A 20,433-nucleotide genomic window follows, 5' to 3' on the forward strand; every position below is an offset into this window, starting at 1 on the left:
CAGCCTTAAATTTCCTTTAATTGTCGGTACATAAATGCGATGGTAAAATAAACAAATTACATTTTCGATAACATTAATGCATAGAAGTAAGGAAAGACATCAGGACCACTTCCTGCGAAAATTTTATTCAGGCTGGTTAATATTTATGATGAAAAAGTTGACATTGGGCTTAGATAAACAAACTTGTGGTAAAACGGATTTTAACATTTTATCAAAAAATGAATGCTACTGCAAGACACATACCCACTAAACTTCACTGGCACCATAAAGTTTTACCTCCCTGCTTATATGAGGCTTCTTCTTGTAATTCCAAGATCAGTGTAGCCTTTTTCTCGAATTTTCTGAATAAAAATCTCTCACAGTCTTTTTGAGGAAGTTCAGTGGTTGAGATATTTGAGTATATGCCAATGGCTATTTCCTTGGAGCTTTTTGATTGTGCTGAACAGGACCTCAGTGTATTCCCTAAATTTATATTTACACAGTCAACAGGCAAAGTAATCGATTTCCAACGAATGGCTGCAGTTGTTTCGATTCGGTTTCCTGTAAATCTTCCAACTTGTTTTTCCCAGCTTGAGTTTACGCCAAGTTCGGAATAAAGATGGTTCTGCTTCATGGTGATAGAAATCAAAAATTATCTTTGGTATCTTTCCGTGTACCACAGCCCCTTCCGCAGGCCGTATTTCAAACATTTCTTAGACGTACTTGTAATTCGAATACAGCCAAATCATTTTGGCATCTAAGAGTAAACACTCTAAAGATGTGAAATACCCATAAATTAATTTTTAAAAAATTAAAGTTTTAGGGTAGTTTCTCCTCTTAAAATGGAGGGTAGCTGTTTTTAAAGGGATGAAAAGTAGCGTGATGGTCGGTTTAGGAACTTCAAAGCGGTCAGACCGATCAATATCAACATAACTGTGCAGGATGCCTAGTCTATATGTTTATTGTATGCAATGGTGTCTTGATATGCTTAGTGTTCTATTAATGTGCTTCAAAACTTTGAACATTACGAAAAAGTTCAGTTTACAACAACATTTCAATAGACTCCATGCAAAAGATTATGGACACTTGGAAAGTGAACAGCGTGAAGCCGATGTGCCTAGTACTGTCAAAGGTTCATCCTACATTGCTCGTGGCGGACTGGAGTCGGGATGGTGGCTGGAAGGAAGTTATAGATACATGTCGAGCCAACGCCTAATGCCTTATCCCTGATCATTACCCTGTGGTTCTCGCCTTGGTATCTACAGTGGTCGTTCACTGCAACACGGAAATCCAGATCCGTTTGAGCAGAAGCTTTTCCGTCTTTCTTGTAGAAGTTATTGTCGTGTTTAAGGATTTTTATGGCTTTCCTGAATAGGCGGGCTTGGTATTCCTTCTCCATAGCGAGAACCTCCATATCAGCAAATTTGAATATGTGGTCGTTTGTAATGTAACATGTGTTACTCGTGAGAATGACCTATGTTTCACCGAGGTCGCTCACGCTGGTGAAAGATGGCCGTGACTCTTTTAAACACTGTGTGCAGTGGGGAAAATCCACTATGTGCACTCCAATCTGTGACCTGTGCAGATGGTGCGTAACATGCAGGGGCAAAGCGCGGCTTAAAACAAAAAATAAATAATAAATAAAAAACGCCTTTAAGCGATATGACTGAAGGAAGGATTTATCATATAGGAGCAAAGAAATAAACGTCTCAGTAATTTTCCCAACATTTTCACTATGAAAATATATCTTTATTTTTAGGAGAAACACTCAACGAATGAATCGACAGTTGGATCAAGTTGTCATACTGTTTTTCAGCTTGCAAAAGGTTGCGCAGTTCCACTGATTTTCGGGTTATGTTGACAGGGTGCATACTTGGCTACTGTTAGAACTCATACACTTACTGTGTGACATTTACGTATTTAGTTTTGTAGCAAAATTAGTCTCATAAATTTCTGTTTCCTCAACGTAAATTCTTATGCATGTACAATTCTGCAGCTACGATATTTAAACATACATGTACATGCTGGTTTTTTACGCAATGAAGAGAACGAAATCCACCCACAGAAGCTCACTGGCAGACTTCAACTTAAGATTCGAATAATCATTACTGGAAAAGTGTTACCAGGCTTTGAACCTTCAGTGAAAAGCAAAAGAAGTCATATTCATCGACCGACTGTATTTTCGTGTTCAAAGTTTAAATAAAATTGTAACGAAATATGAATTTGTCAATTTAAATTTCGCACTAAAATGGCAAAGGCTGCAACGGTCAGTACTTAGCTGTCCACCGTTCGTTGCATCATCAAAAAGTTAAGAGATTTTGAATTTCATTGTAAGTTCTCGTTATGTTGAATTTCATAGCCAGTTCTCATTAATACAACAGTCCTAAAAATAAATTTGCCATGAAACATGTTAATGAGCCATCCTGAAGCGATACATGGTTGCTCACTGCTGTGATGTGAGCGCAAGCAAGCTTGCACGAGCAACTCTGCTTAGCTGCTAGACTTTTTAGTGTTCCTGTACCTGTGAAAAGCCGGTGAGCCCGGCAAGAGGCCGTGGCTCCTCGCAAGTATCACTCCGTGCAAATGTCACTCCGTGCGAGTGTTTCAACCCCCTGTGCGGCGACTTGGTTGTAGCACCTTGAATAGGGAACAATGCGTAGCGGATCTGTCAGTATGATGCGGTCTCAGTTACCTTTGATTGTTCTTCTTCCACTACATTCACCTTCCAGTTTTGTTCTCGCGGTCCAGCTATTTCGTACCATAGCCGTGCTCAGACTTATTCCTCTTCGTCTCCAGGCCGGGTGATGATGTAACAGTGTCTCACTACTTCCAACTACTGAATGAGAAACACGTCTTGAATGATAATCTTTTGTATTGTTCCAACTATTTACATCAATGGTGAAGGCATATCCAAATATTAGTAACACTTCGATCAATACATCCGACCATATCGAACTCGAGATCTAAGATTTACAATCTTCATTCGTCCTGAGGGTTTACGTTTTAGGATGTCTCTGAGGTGCTCATGATAGCTTCAAGGGGCGGCACCGAGGCATAAACGCTCATGTCCAGCAAGTGGTACTGCGCTCACCACGCCGCGCCTTAACCCAGCATGTAACATAACATCTGCACAGGTCACAGATTCGAGTGCACATAGTGGGTTTTCCCCACTACGTACAATGTTTAAAAGAGACACAGCCATCTTTCACCAGTGTGAGCGGCCTCGGTGGAATATAGGTCATTCTCACCACTAACCCATGAACAATCGACCATATATTCCAATTTGCTGACATGGAGGTTCTCTCTGTGGAGAATGGCTACCAAGCCCGCCTATTCAGGAAAGCCATAAAAATCCTCAAACACGACAGTAACTTCTACAAGAAAGACGGAAGCTTCTGCTCAAACAGATCTAGATTTCCGTGTTGCAGTGAAAGATCATTGTAGATAGCAAGGCGAGAACCACAAGGGAAATGATCAGGGACAGGGCATTAGGGGTTGGCGCGACGTGTTAGGATGGTTCGAATGGCTCTAAGCACTATGGCGCTTAACATCTGAGGTCACCAGTCCCCTAGACTTAGAACTACTTAAACCTAACTAACCTAAAGACATCACACACATCCATGTCCGAGGCAGGATTCGAACCTGCGACCGTAGCGCGACGTGTACCTATAACTTTGAGCCACGAGCTCGACTCCAGTCCATCACGAGCAATGTAGGGTGAACCTTTGGCAGTGCTAGGCACTCGTGTAGGTGAAACGTCAGGAAAGTCGTTAAACACATGTCAGTCAAGAACCCCAGACAGAAGCCAGCAGACAGTATCTTTGTGCTAAGTTTGAACAGTCCGTCGCAGATCATTACACACTGCATCAGTATGGTGTAGTAACTCTGTTCTATCGAAAAACTATTTGCCACATCTATCCTAACGATTTTCCGGAAGGTAGGGGCTTCTCATTGATACTGAAAGAGTAAGGAGTTGAGGGTTTTTTCACTGGCAAGGTGTATAAGAAATAACCTTATTATCATTAATATTAAACTCACAGAAGTATCACACACTTTCAAAAAAGGACAAACATTATTTATTTTCTTTGTGAATGTTAACAACATTTAAAATGAGCGGAAGAACTTTAACGATTACTAGGCAACATAGATCGCAAGTGAGAAGAGTCCCATCGGGCGAGACTACAAGTAAAATGAGAAAATATCTATGCTTTGCCTCAAAAAAAAAAAAAAAAAAAAGACTGATGAGCAGCAACGTGGAATTTTTGGCCAATGGCAGATTATACTACCGAGGATGTTCGATCTCCTGGTTTACTCCACCAAACGACGAAGATGGTGCACAGAGAACAACAGTACGATGTCCTAGTGAAAGAAACTTATTTCATACAAAACAACCTCTGTTAAATTTGTGGAAGGAAAAGTAAAACTAAGACATTAATAAGGAGAAAAACAATGCTGGTGAATTTACACGAAGTATAGCAAAAAAATCACTTGGCGGTAGAAATATTATATAGGGTGAGTGGCGTAAGACGTAACATCCATTTTATTTTCTGAAAGGTTACACACATATCGAAACACGGTTTACGGCAAATGTTAGAGAGCCGAGGAGCACGTACGTTTTTGTTTGAGTAATGTTTTTAGCGCTGATATCGAATGAGATATTGAAGTAAGTAGGTTTTTTTGATTGGAGCTGTATACTTTTCATAACTGCATTCGACAGCTCTTGAGAAGACAATTACAGTGATTCAGTGTTTGTTAATGTTGACGTTGAAACCTGTCGAAAAAATTCGAGAAATGTTCTCGACTAGAATATAGCGTATCACAAATGGCTTAGAAGAACTATTTCACATTTGTATATTCTCCAAGATTTATGTGAGCTGAAACAGGGAAATCAACTGTTCATTTTTCAAAACTAAAGAGGTTTTCTACGATGAAAAAAGCAACTACTGTATTAAAAATCTAAATGTTAGAAGGAAGGTTGACGCATCTTTTCCTGTACGTAGCTGTTTGCTTCTTAGAGGTAAAATACATGCTGTCGGACAACTGACTGAGCTATTCTAAATTATATCATATGGGATATATTCGTTGACCTAAACACTTTATTAAAAGTACTTTCGCGACCACCTAAGCACCGCAGAATAAATGTTGTTCTTAACGAAACTTCGTCTCATGCTGAACATAAGCGCTTAATGACAGTGTTATCAGCTTCGTGCAATACGCCCTGTCCTTTATCCTTTAAACTTTATTTAAACATCTGTTTAAACTGTTGACCATGAACTGAAAGGCACATTCGCAATCGCTGTTCGAAAGAACAATGAACAGCTCTAATTACAGTGATTACAGTGGATGATATGGTAGAGCATGCACTGGCGAATCGACAGCACATATCGTGTGGTGTAGTTGGTGCTTCGTTATAGACTGCCTCTTTGAGTGCTCCCCAAAGAAAGAAATCAAGATGAGTCAAATTGGCGGACCTCACAGGCCATTGTACAATAGAATTTCGTAGTATCAAATGTCCAGGAAATTCCTCATTCAATATTTGCTTTGCAACATGGGACGAGTGAGTTGAACACTCCTCGTGTCGCAGCCACATACGCTCTCGAATATCCAGAGGTATCGATTCTAGAAAAACCGCAGAAAGTTCGTCAGAAAGTGCGCATACGAATATCCATTTAGAACACCCGAGATAAAGTAAGATCCTACAGTGTAATTTCCTATGATTGCGCACCATTCGTTCACCCTACACGGCCGTTGATGTTGCCCCTGACAAAGCCATCGTGGATGTTCGGATTCCTAGTAATGCATGGTATGCAAATTTACATTAGCATGGTTAGTAAACGTTGATTCATCGGTAAAGGGCACACGTTGCAAAAATGTAGAGTCATCTCTCAGTTGCTGAAGGGCAAACCGATAAAATTCTGTACGACCTTCAATATCACGGTCGTCGAGTACCAGATGTAGCGACAGTTGATAGGGATGGAAATCCTGTCGATGCAGGATGCGATTGACACTTGTTTGGCTGATTACACATTCCTTGGCAACATGTCTCGCACCACTGAGCGGATCCATTAGCATCGTAGCTAGAACAGCTTCTTCGTGTTCTCTGTTAGTTGCAGGCTGCTTTCTTGCATTCTTTTTGACGTTCAAGCAGTCTTGCCGTTCTAGCGTCTTAATAATTCATGCAACTGTCTGACAAAATGGATAGATAGCTCTACACTAATGTACTGATTTTACTCCATTTCTTCCACATTCTCCGTATCAAAGCAACATATCCAACTTCTCCTCATTGGTGTACACGTCTGCACCCAACGAATGCTGAAGCAGAAATGAGCAGCCTGCAGTGCAGACAAGAAAACAGGCAAATGTCTTGACATTATAGCACAGTGTAGCACGAGAGTTCTGCTTTTCGGTGTTTGCAAATGCCATCGTGCTCTCAAGTTCTAGGACGTTTATCGATGTTTTTACGGCAGGTCTTAACGTCATCTTTAACACAGGCTACATAACTGTAATGGTCTTCTCAAGAGCTATCGAATTCAGTTATAAAAAATACAGGGCTATTACAAATGATTGAAGCGATTTCATAAATTCACTGTAGCTTCATTCATTGACATATGGTCACGACACACTACAGATACGTAGAAAAACTCATAAAGTTTTGTTCGGCTGAAGCCGCACTTCAGGTTTCTGCCGCCAGAGCGCTCGAGAGCGCACTGAGACAAAATAGCGACAGGAGCCGAGAAAGCGTATGTCGTGCTTGAAATGCACTCACATCAGTCAGTCATAACAGTGCAATGACACTTCAGGACGAAGTTCAACAAAGATCCACCAACTGCTAACTCCATTCGGCTATGGTATGCGCAGTTTAAAGCTTCTGGATGCGTGTATAAGGGGAAATCAACGGGTCGGCCTGCAGTGAGCGAAGAAACGGTTGAACGCGTGCGGGCAAGTTTCACGCGTAGCCCGCAGAAGTCGACGAATAAATTGGCTCGTGCCACGACTGGAGACCGACAGCGCCGACTTCATCTTTCAACAGGATGGTGCTCCACCGCACTTCCATCATGATGTTCGGCATTTCTTAAACAGGAGATTGGAAAACCGATGGATCGGTCGTGGTGGAGATCATGATCAGCAATTCATGTCATGGCCTCCACGCTCTCCCGACTTAACCCCATGCGATTTCTTTCTGTGGGGTTATGTGAAAGATTCAGTGTTTAAACCTCCTCTACCAAGAAACGTGCCAGAACTGCGAGCTCGCATCAACGATGCTTTCGAACTCATTGATGGGGACATGCTGCGCCGAGTGTGGGGGGAACTTGATTGTCGGCTTGATGTTTGCCGAATCACTAAAGGGGCACATATCGAACATTTGTGAATGCCTAAAAAAACTTTTTGAGTTTTTGTATGTGTGTGCAAAGTATTCTGAAAATATCTCAAATAATAACGTTATTGTAGAGCTCTGAAATCGCTTCAATCATTTGTAATAACCCTGTATATAGTTCGATTTAAAAAACCACATTTGCTTAAATATCTCCGTTGATACCAGCGCAAAACCATTAAAAAAACAAAGCAATACGTGCTCCTAAACGCTCTAACATTTGTCGAAAACCGCATGTCGGTATGTGTGACAGTTCACGAAATAAAAGGGGTGCTACTTCTGACGTGACTCACCCTGTATGTGGTGAGCATATTATCAGCTTCCACCAGATTTTGCACAACGTCTGAATTTGCTTCTCAGTAGCACGACTGAAGCAACTGTTTCACCAGGAACATTCGTGCAGTCTTCTTCCTCAGACGTCCTAAATAAACGGCAGCTCAACAAACTATTTTCCTGAGTTCCATTACCGATACTGAGAATCACAACCAAGACTCTGAAGCCTGTGCTACTCTTTACCAGTATTTCGATAGGAAAATGTTTCAGATTGTAGTAGTTATGTTCTTGAGGATCCATAGCGAAAACTGGACAGGTGCTCTGAGGGTTGGGTACAAATTTAATCATTTACATAGACACCAAATCTGTAGGTTTTGGTGAATGAGTTTGAGAGTGTCAAAATATGTCAGATAAATGGCCTCTTCTTTCAATTACATTGACTTAGAAGTTTAAATTTTTTTACTCCGACAAGAGAACATAGACCTTAGTATTTGAGATAAATTTTATACCTCTACCCGTTCCTGAGGAAACGGAGTCTTAACAGACGGACAGACACACAGACAACAAAGTGATCCTTTAAAGCTTTAGTTTTTACCGATTGAGGTATGGAACCTGGAAAAGGTCGATAAAACTTACCACTGCATCATCGACAAGTGTTACTTACAAGGGGAAGCCACGAAGTTTGGAACGCGGATTTACTGTAAACTTCGTACACTCGTAGCACTCCATGAGGACAACAAAATGTGTAAGCAGTAGCGTGTACTTCTCAAGCGTTATTCAGAAATCGCAAGATAATTTCGGTCGTTTGATATATGCCTGTGTATGGCCATTTTTACCATGAAGCGGCGGCAGCCTTCTTGTTAGCGTTCAAGCCCCGTAATCGTTGGGTCGCTGGAACGAGACCCATTCGTCAGTTTTTTTTATTTTTTACACATTCATTTCCTTTACTATTTATATTACAGTTGACATAATGTGAAAAATACGTGTAATCGTATGAACTTTTATTAATTTTACAATGTTATTTGGCAGTCTACAAAATTTTATTGTCACAAATAATATAAAATTCATAACTATCGAGCAGTAAACGACCAAATGCATTAAGTGACACTGGAAATGTATGCTTGTCCGTGATTTGAGAAATCCTTCATACCTGGAAGGAGGCCGAAACTACTTGTTACCTCCAAGTTTTGATCGGCACAGACGGCTTTCGAAAGATGTACAGTTAATTGTCGCTTTCGACATTACGAGTACAAGTTGCAGGATGGTATTTTTCGTAAAAACATGGGAAACATCAAGTTAAACGGCACCTGCTGCATTGAATAAATACTATGTTTCCGCATACGCAAGGTCTTTTGAGGTTTTTCATGGGAAAACAAACCTCGTTAACATTTTCATAAACCTCTCTTTCAAACAATAATTTTGAAGCAAACCATGCGTAACGCAGCATTGCCTTAAATATCGGCGCTGCTAACTGGTCATGCAGTATCGGCTGTATTTTAATAGCGCCATAACGAGAAGCAATTTCTCGTTCTCTTTCGATTAAATATGAACAATTTTTGAAGACACGGACAGGCATACATTTTTTAAAAACACTTTATGCGTTTGGTCGTTTACTAGTCGATGTTGTTGTTGTGGCCTTCAGTCCTGAGACTGGTTTGATGCAGCTCTCCATGCTATCCTATCCTGTGCAAGCTTCTTCATCTCCCAGTACTTACTGCAACCTGCATCCTTCTGAATATGTTTAGTGTATTCATCTCTTGGTCTCCCTCTACGATTTTTACCCTCCACGCTGCCCTCCAATACTAAATTGGTGATCCCTTGATGCCTCAGAACATGTCCTACCAACCTATCCCTTCTTCTAGTCAAGTTGTGCCACAAACTTGTCTTCCCCCCATTCCTGTTCAATGCCTCCTCATTAGTTATATGATCTAGCCATCTAATCTTCAGTATTCTTCGGTAGCACCACATTTCGAAAGCTTCTATTCTCTTCTTCTCCAAACTAGTTATCGTCCATGTTTCACTTCCATACATGGCTACACTCCATACAAATACTTTCAGAAACGACTTCCTGACACTTAAATCTATACTCAATGTTAACAAATTTCTCTTCTTCAGAAACGCTTTCCTTGCCATTGCCAGTCTACATTTTATATCCTCTCTACTTCGACCATCATCAGTTATTTTGCTCCCCAAATAGCAAAACTCCTCTACTACTTTAAGTGTCTTATTTCCTAATCTAATTCCCTCAGCATCACCCGACTTAATTCGACTACATTCCATTAACATCGTTTTGCTTTTGTTGATGTTCATCGTATACCCTCCTTTCAAGACACTGTCCATTCCGTTCAACTGCTCTTCCAAGTCCTTTGCTGTCTCTGACAGAATTACAATGTCATCGGTGAACCTCAAAGTTTTTATTTCTTTTCCCTGGATTTTAATACCTACCCCGAATTATTCGTTTGCTTCCTTTACTGCTTGCTCAATATACAGATTGAATAACATCGGGGAGAGGCTACAACCCTGTCTCCCTTTCCAACCACTGCTTCCCTTTCATGCCCCTCGACTCTTATAACTGCCATCTGGTTTCTGTACAAATTGTAAATAGCCTTTCGCTCCCTGTATTTTACCCCTGCCACCTTCAGAATTTGAAAGAGAGTATTCCAGTCAACATTGTCAAAAGCTTTCTCTAAGTATACAAATACTAGAAACGTAGGTTTTCCTTTCCATAATCCAGCTTCTAATATAAGTCGTAGGGTCAGCATTGCCTCACGTGTTCCAATATTTCTACGGAATCCAAACTGATCTTCCCCGAGGTCGACTTCTACCAGTTTTTCCATTCGTCTGTAAATAATTCGCGTCAGTATTTTGCAGCTGTGACTTATTAAACTGATAGTTCGGTAATTTTCACTTCTGTCAACACCTGCCTTATTTGGGATTGGAATTATTACATTCTTCTTGAAGTCTGAGGGTATTTCGCCTGTCTCATACATCTTGCTCACCAGATGGTAGAGTTTTGTCAGGACTGGCTCTCCCAAAGCCGTCAGTAGTTCCAATGGAATGTTGTCTACTCCCGGGGCCTTGTTTTGTCTCAGGTCTTTCAGTGCTCTGTCAAACTCTTCACGCAGTATCGTATCTCCCATTTCATCTTCATCTACATCCTCTTCCATTTCCATAATATTGTCCTGAAGTACATCGCCCTTGTATAGACCCTCTATATACTCCTTCCACCTTTCTGCTTTCCCTCCTTTGCTTAGAAGTGGGTTTCCATCGGAGCTCTTGATATTCATACAAGTGGTTCTCTTTTCTCCAAAGGTCTCTTTAATTTTCCTGTAGGCAGTATCTATCTTACCCCTAGTGAAATAAGCCTCTATATCCTTGCATTTGTCCTCTAGCCATGCCTGCTTAGCCATTTTGCACTTTCTGTCGATCTCATTTTTGAGACGTTTGTATTCCTTTTTGCCTGCTTCATTTACTGCATTTTTGTATCCTCTCCTTTCATCAATTAAATTCAATATATCTTCTGTTACCCAAGGATTTCTAGTAGCCCTCGTCTTTTTACCTACTTGATCCTCTTCTGCCTGCACTACTTCATCCCTCAAAGCTACCCATTCTTCTTCTACTGTATTTCTTTTCCCCATTCCTGTCAATTGTTCTCTTATGCTCTCCCTGAAACTCTGTACAACCTTTGGTTTATTCAGTTTATCCAGGTCCCGTCTCCTTAAATTCCAACCTTTTTGCAGTTTCTTCAGTTTTAAACTATAGTTCATAACCAATAGATTGTGGTCAGAGCCCACATCCGCCCCTGGAAATGTACCTAAATCTATGTCTTACCATTATACAGGGTGTCCCAGCTATCTTGTCCACCCAAAATATCTCTGGAACAATAACAGCTATTGGAAAACGACTTTCACCAGTATCAATGTAGGGCTGGGGCCAATGAATGTACATATTTGGAAACATTCTAAAACGAAAGCATATGTGTTTTTTAACACAAACTTATGTTTTTTTAAATGGACCTCCTATATTTTTTCTTCAGCAATCCATAGCATGACAAACAACATGCACAATGGCGTTGATTGCATCGCAATATTCCCATTACATCCCGAGATATTAAGACGCGAAGTTGACGCTTGAAACACCCGACATGCGCTGCTAGCGCACGTCCTGAGGCTCAGGCGTGAACCCCATGCTGCCCGTAATCGCGATGTGATTGACATGTGTAATCACACCTCCATACTTATCAAGAGGTCCGAAACGAATAATACGGTCTGCTGCCATCAACTTTCATAAGCACATAATGGTTTTCCTCTTGCACGTTTTACGTATCTACGTACACAATATGAACCAGTACCGATTGGTGTACACCCGTCAGGTTGTCTTATTTATCCTGCACACGGGTACTGGTTCATATTGTGTACGTACATACGTAAAACGTGCAAGAGGGAAACCATTATGTGCTTATGAGAGTTGATAGCAGCAGACCGTATTATTCGTTTCGGTCCTCTTAATAAGTATGTAAGTGTGATTACGCATGTGAATCACATCACGATTACGGGCAGCGTGGGGTTCATGCCTGAGCCTCAGGACGTGCGCTAGCAGCGCATGTCGGGTGTTTCAAGCGTCAACTTCGCGTCATAATATCTCGGGATGTAATGGGAATATTGCGATGCAATCAACGCCATTGTGTATGTGCTTTGTCATGCTATGGATTGCTGAAGAAAAAATACAGGAGGTCCATTTAAATAAACATAAGTTTGTGTTAAAAAACACATATACTTTCGTTTTAGAATGTTTCCAAATATGTACATTCATGGGCCCCAGCCCTACATTGATACCGGTGAAAGCCGTTTTCCAATAGCTGTTATTGTTCCAGAGATATTTTGGGTGGACAAGATAGCTGGGACACCTTGTATAATATATTTGAAACCTGTCAGTATATCAAGGCGTCTTCCATGTATATAACCTTCTTTTATGATTCTTGAACCAAGTGTTAGCTATGATTAAGTTATGCTCTGTGCAAAATTCTTCCAGACGGCTTCCTCTTTCATTTCTTAGCCCCAATTCATATTCACCTAGTACGTTTCCTTCTCTCCCTTTTCCTACTACCGAATTCCAGTCACCCATGACTATTAAATTTTCGTCTCCGTTCACTATCTGAATAATTTCTTTTATTTAATCATACATTTCTTCAATTTCTTCGTCATCTGCAGAGCTAGTTGGCATATGAACTTGTACTACTGTAGTAGTCGTGGGCTTCGTGCCTATCTTGGCCACAATAATGCGTTGACTATGCTGTTTGTAGTGACTTACCCGCACTCCTATTTTTTTATTCATTATTAAACCGACTCCTGCATTACCCCTATTTGATTTTGTATTTATAACCCTGTATTCGCCTGACCAAAAGTCTTGTTCCTCCTGCCAGCGAACTTCACTAATTCCTACTATATCTAACTTTAACCTATCCATTTCCATTTTTAATTTTTCTAACCTACCTGCTCGATTAAGGGAGCTGACATTCCACGCTCCGATCCGTAGAATGCGTTTTCGTTCTCCTGATAACGACGTCCTCCTGAGTAGTCCCCCGCCTGGAGATCCGAATGGGGGACTACTTTACCTCCGAAATTTTTTACGCAAGAGAACGCCGTCATCATTTAACCATACAGTAAAGCTGCATGCCCTCGGGAAAAATTACGGCTGTAGTTTCCCCATGCTTTCAGCCGTTCGCAGTACCAGCACAGCAAGTCCGTTTTGCTTAGTGTTACAAGGCCAGATCAGTCAGCCAACCAGACTGTTGTCCCTGCAACCACTGAAAAGGCTGCTGCCCCTCTTCAGGAACCACACGTTTGTCTGTCCTCTCAACAGATACCCCTCCGTTGTGGTTGCACCTACGGTACGGCTGTCTGTATCGTTGAGGCACGCAAGCCTCCCCACCGATGGCTAGCTCCATTGTTCTTGGGGGGGGGGGGGGGGGTCGATAGTTATGAGTATTATATTATTTGTGGTAATAAAAATTTGTAGACTGCCAAATAACGTTGTAAAATTAATAAAAGTTCATCCGATTACACGTATTTTTCCCATTATATCAATTTTAATATAAATAGTAAAGAAAATGACTGTGTTAGAAATAAAAAAAACTGACGAACAGGACTCGATCCAGCGATTACGGGGCTTGAACGTTATCCGCTTTTTTTTTTTTTTTTTTTATTTGGCTGCCGCCGCTTCATGAAAAAACACTGCCACACACTGGTATATATTTGACGACCGAAATTATCTTGCGATTTTCTCAATAATGCTTGAGGAGTACGCGCTACTGCTTACACATTTTGTTGTCCTCATGGAGTGCTACGAGTGTACGAAGTTTGCAGTAAATCCACGTTCTAAACGTCGTGGCCTCCCCTTGTTAGATAGTCATGATATCTTACTTAAGACCTATTATTTATATTGCGTATTTTTTTCCTCTTCTTCGGAGAAAAAGAGCTGCCTCCTCGGTTGTTACGATGAAATCTGTGCCACTACTGAAAGTAATTGCGATTTTCTCGACGCAGTGCGCGGCCGAGAATGTATGTACTTGCACGACAGATATTATTTCATCACACCGACTGTAAAACTGATCCAAGAAGTGAGAAAATAAAGTTTGCCGAATGAAACAAGTACATTAGCATTTTGAGAAAAGTTCGAGGCATGGAGAGATATTTCCGCTGATCTGAATCAACATGGCAAGTAATTTTGTTTACAGCCATAATGTATGTTACTGAAAGTGCAGTGAGGTGTTAGGTACTAAAGTTGGACTGGCACTAGTCTGTCTGTAGTACCTGACATTCCAATTACGGATGTGGAGATGGAGAGCTGTATCAGTGGGGATATACTCACGGTTGCCCCAGATATCGATTGAGGTAGCCACCAACAGAAAGCTTAGAGCCACCAGTGGTGGCATCCGGAGCGGACACCCTGATCCCACAGAAGGACCAATCAGCACGCAGACACCGAGGATATATTGGCTGTCCCCGCTGAACTCCGACAGAAACACGCGTGTAGAGGAATGAGCGACACATTAGCTTGTGACGCGATGGACAGAGGCGGCATGCAAAGCAGCGATCTGAGCTGATTGTCACAACACTGGCCAATAATCACGAGGTGCACATTCACCGGGATGAACGGTGGAGTAAAGGGCGGGTCTTAGCACAAAGTCTTAGTGTAATCAAAGGCGATTACCTGCGTCAAAGTTTAACAGTGGGTTTCCTGGCAGCAGGAGGTGGAGGTTTTTTATGTAAGTTGCATTGAAAAACTCTTGTTTAATTTGGACCGTTGGCGTCTGCACCTTTTGCTCCAGTGACGAGCAAGTTATCTATGGTTCATTAATATTAAGAAAAATATGGAGATATGTATTTGTTTCTATGAATGAGACAAGCTCGTCGACACTTCCCAACAGTCTTCTACGATGAAAATTGGTAATGCTATGACGTACAAACGAAATATATCATTAGACTAATAAATAAAACTTTAGTTTTTGTTACATCCATATAGCTACAGGAACGTCTACTACGTCAAACGATAGCGTCTTTCAACTTCATCGTCCAACTAAATAACTCTCTTATTCGTTGATGCGGTTCAGACGCTACCAAACTAATTTAATGTAAGTAATATGCAAAATGTGTTACCAAAATGAATAATGTTCCTGCCACAGCACAATAAAGGCGAATACGTCCTGGGCAGAGTTAGGCATTTAAAAGTAGGGAAATCGCTTTTCGATTTATCTGGCAGCTTGAATTATATATAAATCAAAACATATGGACATATTCGCGCTTTTTTACTTGTTAACATTAGTAGCCATGTAATGTAATGTAATATAATGCGTCGTTTCAAGTAAAGCAACATCATACGTACAGGAACAAATCCACCCCCAGAAATTTTATGCCCCAGAAAAACTTTTTACCTGTTACATGTTCACTCTTCAGCCAGCTGATAATTTATATTGTTTACTATGGCGGGCGGACCTTCCGGATTTTGAGCACAGGATCGGGAAGTTTAGCCTATAACTTGAAAGATGCAGGGTTCAACATCTCGCAGCTCAGAGAGCTCACTGCGCTGGGGAGGTAGGGTTAACTCGTAAAAAAAGCGCGAATATGTCAAGATGTTTTCATCTAAATGTCTTTGCAGCCGCCAGATGAGTCGAAAAATTAGTTCGTTTGTTTTATGTCCCTCAGTCTCCCCAAAACATATTCGTCAGTGTTGTCTTATGATAGGAGCATTTTTCATTCTGGTCCCCAGCTTTTACTCTACTGTAATTTAACGATTAGACCGCCATAGCGTACAACCGTCTTGTTGACTCGGGTGACGACTGATCCGTTATAAGTTTCTTTATTTTCTTTCGAACCATGTTGCTTACATCGTGGCAACGGATAAAGCGAAACAACAGGATGACCATTAATTACATGTATTTGTCTACTTCCTTGCAAAATTTGAACCGAATCGCACAAGTTTGAAACATATAAGTGGTTCGCGTAAAAAAACGAAAAAGTGCTTTTTCACGTAAAATGGCGATGATTTCAATGCGAATTTTTAATTTTATCATTGTTGTTGTTGTTGTTGTGGTCTTCAGTCCTGAGACTGGTTTGATGCAGCTCTCCATGCTAATCTATTCTGTGCAAGCTCCTTCATCTCCCAGTACCTACTGCACCCACATCCTTCTGAATCTGCTTAATGTATTCATCTCTTGGTTTCCCTCTACGATTTTTACCCTCCACACTGCCCTCCAATGCTAAATTTGTGATCCCTTGATGCCTCAGGACATGTTCCACCAACCGATCCCTTCTTCTAGTCAAGTTGTGCCACAAACGTCTCTTCTTCCCAATCCTATTCAATACCTCCTCATTAGTTACGTGATCCACCCACCTAATCTTCAACATTCTTCTGTAGCACCACATTTCGAAAGCTTATATTCTCTTCTTGTCCCAACTATTTATTGTCCATGTTTCACTTCCATAATGGCTACACTCCATACAAATACTTTCAGAAACGACTTCCTGACACTTAAATCTATACTCGATGTAAACAAATATCTCTTCTTCAGAAACGCTTTCTTTGCCATTGCCAGTCTACATTTTATATCCTCTCTACTTCGACCATCATCAGTTATTTTGCTCCCCAAATAACAAAAATCCTTTACTACTTTAAGTGTCTCATTTCCTAATCTAATTCCCTCAGCATCACCCGACTTAATTCGACTACATTCCATTATCCTCGTTTTGCTTTTGTTGATGTTCATCTTATATCCTCCTTTCAAGACACTGTCCATTCCGTTCAACTGCTCTTCCAAGTCCTTTGCTGTCTCTGACAGAATTACAATGTCATCGGTGAACCTCAAAGTTTTTATTTCTTCTCCATGGATTTTAATACCTACTCCAAATTTTTCTATTGTTTCCTTAACTGCTTGCTCAATATACAGATTGAATAACATCGGGGAGAGGCTACAACCCTGTCTCACTCCCTTTCCAATCACTGCTTCCCTTTCATGCCCCTCGACTCTTATAACTGCCATCTGGTTTCTGTACAAATTGTAAATAGCCTTTCGCTCCCTGTATTTTACCCCTGCCACCTAAAGAATTTGAAAGAGAGTATTCCAGTCAACATTGTCAAAAGCTTTCTCTAAGTATACAAATGCTAGAAACGTAGGTTTGCCTTTCCTTAATCTTCCTTCTAAGATTAGTCGTAAGGTCAGTATTGCCTCACGTGTTCCAACATTTCTACGGAATCCAAACTGATCTTCCCCGAGGTCGGCTTCTACTAGTTTTTCCATTCGTTTGTAAAGAATTCGTGTTAGTATTTTGCAGCTGTGGCTTATTAAACTGATAGTTCGGTAATTTTCACATCTGTCAACACCTGCTTTTTTTGGGATTGGAATTATTATATTCTTCTTGATGTCTGAAGGTATTTCGCCTGTCTCATACATCTTGCTCACCAGATGGTAGAGTTTTGTCAGGACTGGCTCTCCCAGGGCCGTCAGTAGTTCTAATGGAATGTTGTCTACTCCCGGGGCCTTGTTTCGACTCAGGTCTTTCAGTGCTCTGTCAAACTCTTCACGCAGTATCGTATCTCCCATTTCATCTTCATCTACATCCTCTTCCATTTCCATAATATTGTCCTGAATTACATCGCCCTTGTATAGACCCTCTATATACTCCTTCCACCTTTCTGCTTTCCCCTCTTTGCTTAGAAGTGTGTTTCGATCGGAGCTCTTCACTCGTCTTCACTCGTCTAGGCCACACCCCTATGACGCATGGCTTCCTGCTCCGGCGAGAGGACCCTCCAATGTGTGGTGCTTGTGGCGTCCAGGTCACTGTGCGCCACGTTTTATTGAATTGCGTTTTATTTTCTGACCAGCGGGCCGCAGCTGACTTCCAGCGGACCTGCCATCTCTTTTAGGCAACACTCGGACGCATGTGGTTAAAGTTTTAAAGTTCTGTGCCATGTCAAATGTTTTTATAAAGATTTTTGGGAGAGGATCTTAATTTGCTCACTGTCTGACAAGCTGCCCATAAGTGGCCAGCCAATGACAATTTCCTGTGGCATTCTTGCTGTTACGTTTTCCCTTTCCTTACGTTTTACTTTCTTATGTAGCATTTTCCTTCTTTCCTGCTTTCTTTGCGTGTGTGCTTCGGTTTTATTAGGTATGTCCACATTAGTTTCTTTTAATGTGTGTCAGGGCGCTGATGAACTCGACGTTGAGCGCCCATAAGCCCCAACACACACACACACACACACACACATTCACACACACACACACACACACACACACACACACAGGAACCTGTGTCCGGAAACATCATTCAACGACACTACAGTGTGTCGAAGTTATAGGTGTCGGCGTCTGTACATGTATGTACATATAGGCTGTTTTCGTGATTATGATGGAAAAGAGCTATGAGCACCTGTTTAATAGAGGAGAAGTGGTTCACGGTAACGAAGATGAACAAGTGCTCATAGCTCCTCGGGTACGCATTTTAGAGCTCATGTTTACTATACATTTTTCTTCTTGTTTTGGTCCATACTAGTAACTCTGAAAGTTGCTTACCTCATAATCGTAGCAACTAGAATACCAGTACATGTATTCCACCGTCAGAGGTATCAGAACGATTTTCGCTTACAACTTTCTACTCCTTCGTTTCCGGACCAGGGTCTATTACCTCAAACTGATACATGTATCCTTCTTCATCACCCCTGAAAGATTGTACATCATCACGAATGACCCTATAGAATTTTACATCAATTTGAAAAACGTGCCCAGTGATATTTAAGATTTTAATTTAATTTTAGCTTTATGTTATTAGTAGACACTGCTTAAAAGGCAAATAAAAATTCATATAATCACGAAATCTGTGGTGCAATGTCTATATCACCAAGCAAAGAAATGAAAATCAAAAAGTCAGGGGTGTCACCCTAATTAATGAATGTAACTTTTCTTCTAAATGAACATTTCCTTAATTGTAGACACAGGCATCTTGGGGCACACTATTCTCCTCTTCCGTCGACGTCAGTCCTATTCACCGCCGTCGTCTTCGTAACCACACGTTATGAACTCGAAAACTGCATCTTACATTGAAATCTCAAAATAATGCAGCTTGTATGCAATTTCATTTTTGATCAAGCTCTGCTACTGTTTGAAAATACGAGAAGAATAGGATCCCATCTCAGGATTGCGACTTCTCGGAATAGCGACAATTTCTTTGACATGTACACTGCTGCCCTTAAAATTGTAACAAAAAATCAAATTGTCATGAAGTACTCTACATGCTTCTACATGTGAATCTCAGCGCAATCGACAAATTAGGTAGCATTAACGACATCTACATTCTATGCAGAAGCTTCCTCATTCAGATTTCAAAGTAGTTGAGAAGGAGAAATGTCAACCAGCTGATGTCAGAAATCGATAGCAGCAGGATCATGCTTTATTGAGACTTGTTTATCGATCTGCTCACGGTGGTCCACATTCTAGGACTGGGAAACGAATATGGAAACATTGGGTTTAGGAGGAACATTTTCACAGTCATGCAGGATCTCAATGGCTCCACGCGACTAGCTACCGAAAGTGTAGCGTTTTTGTTTCTTCAACGTATGGGATCGTACATCCACGTCATGTACCATGCCTCTCGATACGGATTTCTTGCTGCAAGACAAGAATACGCAAGGGCATTCCGACGACAGCTGTCAACACGGTGATCATTAATGTGGCTTCTTCTGATACGGCGGCAGAGAGAAGTGTCTTACAGTGGTTTACCGAACGACAGCCCTCGACACAGGACTGGCACGACATTATGTTTTTAGAAGAGTTCCGGTTCTATGTACAGCATCACGACGGACGTATCTGTAGATGGAGTCTGCCGGATTACATTCATCATCATCATACGGTTGCCTTTAGGTACATAAGGTGACTACCTCTTGTGCGTTTAGTTGGTAATCTGTCCAGCAGCCATTACATTTAAGGAGTGTTAAGGTTCGTGGTAGTGCCCTTCCTTCGATGCCTCTGTGACGTTATCTTTGAATAAGATAACGCAACACAACATGTTGACCATGCTGTCTTCGATACGGACTGTGCTGGACTATTGACCTGACTAAAACGTTCTCCAGATCAAATGCCTTCAGTAGCAGCAGATACTCACACACGTCTCGGTGAAGGCTTACTTCAAGCGAATGTGCAGAAAAGGTTTTTCGTAGCCGCCCATCTTTCCACGACGTGCCTATCTGTCAGTGGGCAGCTGTGGCCTATCTTTCCGAATTTTGTATTTTGACAGTGCTTCGTATCTCTTACAAAG

This window comes from Schistocerca cancellata, chromosome 3 (assembly GCF_023864275.1).
Source record: "Schistocerca cancellata isolate TAMUIC-IGC-003103 chromosome 3, iqSchCanc2.1, whole genome shotgun sequence".
Lineage (NCBI taxonomy): Eukaryota > Metazoa > Arthropoda > Insecta > Orthoptera > Acrididae > Schistocerca > Schistocerca cancellata.